Source organism: Phalacrocorax carbo, chromosome 1 (genome assembly GCF_963921805.1).
Source record: "Phalacrocorax carbo chromosome 1, bPhaCar2.1, whole genome shotgun sequence".
Classification (NCBI taxonomy): Eukaryota; Metazoa; Chordata; class Aves; order Suliformes; family Phalacrocoracidae; genus Phalacrocorax; species Phalacrocorax carbo.
This window is the reverse complement of record NC_087513.1, coordinates 22,627,665-22,634,748: the sequence shown is the minus strand read 5'-3', so window position 1 is coordinate 22,634,748 and position 7,084 is coordinate 22,627,665.

Genomic DNA, 7,084 nt, shown 5'->3' with positions numbered 1-7,084 from the left:
ATGATACTGAGCAAGGTGAGTGACAGCCTGAGGCAGCACAGCTCATGTGCAAAACTTTTGCTCAGACTTTCAACACCATAATCATTTCACCATGCTTTTCTCTGCTGTTGACAATCTTGTCCTGCTGATTGAGAATGTTGCTGAAAGACCATTTTCCTAATCCTCACTTTGTCATCTCCATTTTGAATCCTCTCTTTTGCCCGTCCAGTTACTTAATTCAAAACAAGCTGGTTGCTTTTTGTTTTCAGAGGCTTCCTGGGGTACTTTTCCTCCTATCTTCCCCTGCTTAAGCCCTCGTTACTTGTCTGCTCTCTAGATGCTGACTCTAGGTGCTTCCTCATGTTTTCCCATGAGGAAATAATGCCAGCCTCTAGAAACCATTTCTGAGGAAGCTTGGTGTAATCATCTACAAACTTTAAGAACATAGGAGCAGCCATCCTGGGTCTATCTAGTCTCTTATTATATCTCCAAGTATGGCTGTAACTTGACAGTTAAGGAAGTGTAAAAATTAGGCAACCTGTGTTGATGCCTTTTCCCTAGCACTGTCCTGGCTTCCAGCTGTGTCCAGGGAATTTCCTGGGCTTGTGGTGATATAATAACCCCCAAAAGGTCTCTCCTCAGAGTATTTTTTCTGGTCTCTTGTTGGGACTGTGCAAATTTCTGGCATCCACAGCCTCTTCTGTTAAGGAATTCCACAGGCTTACAACCTGTTTTATTGAAACCACCTTGTTCTGTTTGTTTCAAACATAATTTAATTTGATGGGCCGTAGTTATGGGAGGGTATTTGGATCAATCCCTATCCATCTTTTCCACAACACATATACTTTTACAGGCATCTATTATATCTTCCCCCTAAATGATATCTAATTTCTGTACCAGGAGTTCTACTGGCATAGAAAAATAGCCATAAATCAGACACTCTGTTTTTAAAATAAATATGACATCCACAAGTAATTTAAATTTCTCTTTTGAAGCTTGCTTCGTTATAATACCATTATTCAATTTAATCATATCGATTTTGTAATGTTGCTTGGCAAGATTATGTCTGTATAGCAAGCCAAAGAGACAGCCAAGATGGAACGGTACCGTTGGACCAAAACATGTGGGTAAACAGAAACCTGTAGTAGGGCAGAGACTGGGACAGAGAAAATTACTTGTGAAAATTACCATGGCCAAGTTTCTCAGCAATCACACGCTGGCACGTATGCTGCTGGATAATCTAGACAGTAGTCAGGCTGTGATAATAATCCTGTGCTAATAAATATTTCACAAGCTGCTGGTAGGGTCAGAAATTGATTTACAGATCAAAGTAGAAAGGCATGTGAATGAATTCTAAGTAATTCGAACAAAAGATCAAAAAAAGCATTATTTTTAGGCAGTTTGAATAAATCATTTGGTGTATTGATTCTTGAAGGTAAAGTGTGTGGCTTTTTAAAATATTGTTTTCTGAAGTTCTGAAAGTTCAGAAATGTAAAAGCAAATGAGTAAAAGTGGGAGAATGATTGTCAGTTCTGACAGGGACACCTGTAGCATCTAGATTTTGCCTTCTAAGCAGAGGGTACACTACCTCTGGATGCAGGGTGAGGTTTATCTCTTCAAACTTGGAGCCATCTGAGCTAGACGTTGCAGTGAACTATTGCTGAATCATGGAGGAGGAGAAACAACTAAATGTAATGGTGCAGTTTATGTGACCAAATGCAGATGTCCTTTTCAAAATGAGATTAATCATTTCCACATTGTAGGTGCCCAGAGTTTACACATGAATCCCACTCACTGTCTCGTATGTTACAGCTTGTCCCAGCGTAGCTGTTCCCCCATGGGCTACTGTGTGCTGCCCTTGTCCTTGCCAGTTTCTAGTCACTTGCGAATTGCTGCCTTTTAATCTGGTGGTTTTGACACGCTACCATGAATCCTTCATGCAGTCCCCCAGGATGTCTTTACGGAAAGGATGCAGCTTCCGTGGCAACATTGTCAAGGAGCAGAAGGACTGGGAAGCAGCTGTGGGGAGTTTCTTTCCTCCAGCCAAGGCTGCGGCTCTGATCCACATAGCCTCTACTCCATCAGTCCACCTTGGGAATTGCATCGCTCACTGAGCAGCGGCGTGGGAGCACTGTGGCCCTTGCGCAGACCAGCTACTCCCATGGTTGCGTGGATGCTCTCGCTAGGCTCAGTTTGCAGTTAGTGCTGCTACAGCTCTGCAGGTGCTGCTGTCTGCCTGCCTGAGCAGCGGTCATGCCTTTGGTGCGAGCAGTCATGCCTTTGCAGATGCACCCAGTGAGATGAGACTGTGTAGGGCTGGCAATGGGAACTGGCAGATGGCAGCAAGCTGTGACAGTGGGTCTTAGCACTGAGGCTGGGGGTTTTGGCAGTAGCGTGAAGTGAGATGCAAGATGAGAGTGAAAAGTGGCAACTGGCAATGCAGCCTGGCTGTGGCTGCTGGCACCGAGACGAGGCTTTGGCTGTAAGAGGAGGCTCTGTGCTCCCTGTCAAGATAAAGTGACTCTTAACAGTAAAATGTGATACTCTTGCTGACATTGGTGAAGTATTTTTTGCAGCAATGCACGTCTCCTTGCTGATGGATCTCTTCGGTGATTGTTTAGATTAGAACAGACTATTTCAGTGAGAAGGGACCTACAACGATCATCTTCTCCAACTGCCTGACCAATTCAGGGCTGACCAAAAGTTAAAGCATGTTGTTAAGGGCATTGTCCAAATGCCTCTCAAACACTGACAGGTTTGGGGCATCGATCACCTCTCTGGGAAGCCTGTTGCAGTGTTTGACCACCCTCTCAGTAAATAAATGCATCCTAATGTGCAGTCTAATCCTTCCCTGGTGCAGCTTTGAGCTATTCCCATGTGTCCTATCACTGGACACCAGGAAGAGGAGATCAGCACCTCCCTCTCCCCTTTCCCTCTTCAGGAATCTGTAGCAAGCAATGAGGTCACTCCTCAGCCTCCTCTCCAAACTAGACAAGCCCAAAGTTCTCAGCCGCATTTGAGGACCTGAACATCCTTCTTAAATTGTTGGGCCCAGAACTGCACACAGAACTCCAAGTGGGGCCGCAACAACACTGAATATAGCAGGATAATCACCTCTTTTGACTGGCTGGTTATGCTGTTTGATGCACCCCAGGGTGCAGTTTGCCCTCTTGGCTGCCAGGGCACACTGCTGACTCATACTGAGCCTGCTGTCGACCAGCACCCTCCAGTCCCTTTCTGCAGGGCTGCTCTCCAGCCACTCTTCTCCCAACTTATATTTGTGCCCGGCATTACTCCATCCTAGGTGCAGAATCCAGTATTTGAACTTGTTAAACTTCATCCTATTAATCATTGCCCAATGCTCCAATCTATCTAGATCACCCTGCAAGGCCTCCTGTCCCTCACGAGTCAACAGCACCTCCCAGTTTGGTATCATCAGCAAACTTGCTAATGGTGTGTTCAACTCCTGCATCCAGATTGTTGATAAATATACTGAACAGAACCAGCCCTAGAATCGAACTGTGAGGAACACTGCTGGGGACTGGATGCTGGCCAGATGTAACCCCATTCACTGCAGCTCTTGAAGCCCTGCTGTTCAGCCAGTTCTTCACCCAGTGCACTATAAACCTGCTCATCCCACAGCTGGACAACTTTTCCAGGAGGATGCTGTGAGGGACAGGATCAAAACCCCTACTAAAATCCAGAAAAGCTACATCCACCACCTTCCTTTCATCCACGAGGCGGGTGACCTTATCATAGAAGATTACAAATTATTTAAACAGGCCTTTCTCTTTGTGAACCGATGTTGACTGAGCCTGATGATTGCATTATTCTTTAAATACTTTTCAGTAGTACCCAGTAGGATCTTCTCCAGGAACAGAGACTAACAGGTCTGTAGTTCCGTGGTTTTCCCTCACCCTCTTTTTGTAGATGGGAATAACATTGGCTAGCTCCCAGTCAGCAGGGACCTTGCCAGACTCCTGAGATGTTTGGTAGATGATCAGGAGGGATATCACCATAACATCTGCTATCTCCTTCAGAACTCTGGGATGAAGCCCATCAGGCCCCATGGACTGGTGAACATTCAGCTGGTACAGCTGGTCCCTTACAATTTTGGTGTCCACAAATGGAAAGTCACTGCTCCCACACTCGTGGTCCCCCGACTCAGGGGACCAGGCAACCCAAGGTCTATAAATATTATTGAAGACTGAGGTGAAAACCTCATTGAATGCCTCCACTTTTTCTTCATCCCTATTAGTCAGATGACCACCTTCAACAAGTATCTGTCCAATGCTTTCTTTAGACCTGCTCTTTTTTGTCTCTCACCCTCCTAGTCCCACAGTTCCCTTGGGAATCCTATTCAGCTGAACCTTAGAAGTTTCAGCTTACTGTGCTGTATATTATTTCTCAAGCAGTTGTGAGTGATCAAAAGCAAATTTTGCTTCCTTGCATTCAGATGAAATGAGAAGCTATGAGGAGATTATACAACCCGCCTCATTACAATGGTTTGAGCAGGAGTACTGATTCCAGGCCCCTGTCCCTTTCCCTTTCCTGTCTCCTGAGTGTTGGTAACACATTCAAGCAAAAGAGGCTTGTGTGGGTGGCAGGAGATGCTGCTGACCCTGCAGGCCTGGCTGGTGAGAACAGGGTGCTGGGCTGCCCACCTACTCACTATCCCTTCTGCTTCTACTTCAGCTTCTGTCTGCTCTGCAGAGGAAGGAGGAGATTGCTGCAGGAAGACATGGTATGGCCTGGGCTCCTTCCCACTGCCGTTGTCTGCCACTGTGTCAGCAGTGCAAACTGTAGGAGACTGATTTCTGCCGCCTTCTTTTTTGTCCTTTCTTCCTTGTGTCCTGTGCTAAGAGAGGCCTGTGGTGAGGCTTTGAAGTAGCAAGCCATTCTCTTAGCGATGTCTGCACCGTCTGCTTGCCACGTGCAGGGATGCAGACAGGTGGAAGCACTGGCATGTGCAGGGCCGTATTGTGAGTAAGAGGCCCTGCTCAAACACTGGCTTTCAAAGCCAGCTACCACCGCCATGAGAACCGTGAGGGTGACTAAAACTGTTCAAGGGCAAAGAGGCTGCGTCAGCACAAGATGGGTTATTCTGTTGCTCTGGTATGCAAGCTGTCTCTGCATAAAACAATAAATTGCTTGGCTTAAATACAGTTGGTAGGGAAGTCAAGGCTAAAGTGAGATAACATAATTCTGTCCGAAAAGCATACAGTATAGATGAAACATAACCATCTTGAATGAAGGTCTGTGAAGGGAGTCGTGGAACTATGATAACAGTATGAGTAATACCATATTGTGTCAAAACTGCCTAGATAACAGTGTTTAGAAACACCAAATTTGACTGTGGATGTAGCAGAATTGGGACCAATGAGGAAAAATAATTAGGAGCAAGTCATTAAATAGGTCCCATTTGTCTGGGAGGAGTCTAGGCAGAGGAAGGGAGGTGCAGGGTTGGTGAAAAGGTAGGCTCAGGAAAACAAACACTAGGAATTAAAATCATTAAATGGGAAAAAAACCCAGGAAATAATTAAAATAATAGGCATTATGTGTAATCCAGTGGAGAACAAAAAAAGGTTGGGATATTCTGGTCGCAGAAGTGTGGACACCTCAAGTGGTAGAGCTTCCCTGTGGCCCCAAGCCCCCCCCAGGATGCTTGACAACAGCCTGGGGACAGCCCGCTGGATGCTCATCAGGTCTATCTCCAAAAGACTTGGCGTGCAAGGGTGGGGTGAGAAGGGATGGGCTTGTGCCCTAATACTAAGTGGGGAAGGGAAGACAATAGAATTGTAATGTGATAGAGCTTGCATGTGATCTATATCATTTCTTCATAGTCATATAATTGTGAATTACTACTACTAGTAACAGGCAATATAACTGTAACTCAGAACTGTGTTTGTAGTGATGCAGTTGTGAATGAGTACTGCTAACGTTAGGCATTTGTTCATTAGCCAGTTAAGGCATTAGCAGTCTCTCAGAGGTGTGTTCATTAATCAGTAAACATCATAACTGTTAATCAGTTACGTCTTAGGCCTCCAATCTAAAGGAGAAGTCAGACACGTAATACACTTTGATCATTATTTAAAAAGCTATTTTATATGCAAAAAGCTAAGACCGTTTAATTTCCTGAAGACTTCCAAACTAGTTATCCACAACATCCAAGAAAGTGAAACAGGGAGTGCTTTTGTGGCCTGCGATATGGGACTTTCTGCACCATTAATGTAGAGCTTTTTTTCCAATGTCATGGCATTGATCATTGTGGAGTCAAGATTGCTTACAGTGGTGCAAGCCAAAAGGCTAAATGGACCCCAAACATGGGGGCTCGGTACTGCAGCTGAAGACAGTGAGACATGGGGTGCTGAAGTGCTTCAGTAGCAGGGACTGCAGCTGTGCACAGATTGCTTGTTGCAGGACATGCATACAGTACTAGAAAGGTTGGGTGTGACAGTGTGTGGGACTTGGAGGTGAAACTACCAATGCGAGACTGAAGAGACATTGAGACAGAGCCCACTGAAGTACGGAAACTAACACCAAGGGAAAACCCAAAGAAAATAGCACCTTAAAATTTTTTTTTTAAATTTAATTTTGGCAGTTTGTATTACTTCAGAGGAGACTGAAGTCATAAATGTATTGTGTATTGAGGTGATGGTGTCTTTATACTTGTATCTTTCTGTTGCCAGAAGACAGCTTGTTTCTTGTTTTAGTCTCTTGCTTCAAAATTTCAAATCCTGACAGAAGAAAGCAAAGCACATGCTTAACTGCTTTGCTCAGTACAGATTGCAATCAGCAACATTCATTCAAATTCCATTCTGAACCTTGAAAAATAAAGGGGTCGTCCTGCCAAGCAGAGGTATTAAGTGTCACATGGAAGGCCATCATAATTCCAGGCCAGTGTAGCAAGGAGTATTTAAAGTTGAAGTAGACTCATAATGCAAATGAACAAGGAAGTATAGATGTGATTTATGAGGATGACCTTTTTTTCATTAAGCCCTTAGTGAAGGGGTAGAGCCCTCATTTCTGCTGCCAGTCCTTCTTGTTTGAGCATCACATGCTAAAATACATAAATATCATTTGGAGTAAGGAACAAAACTCTCCA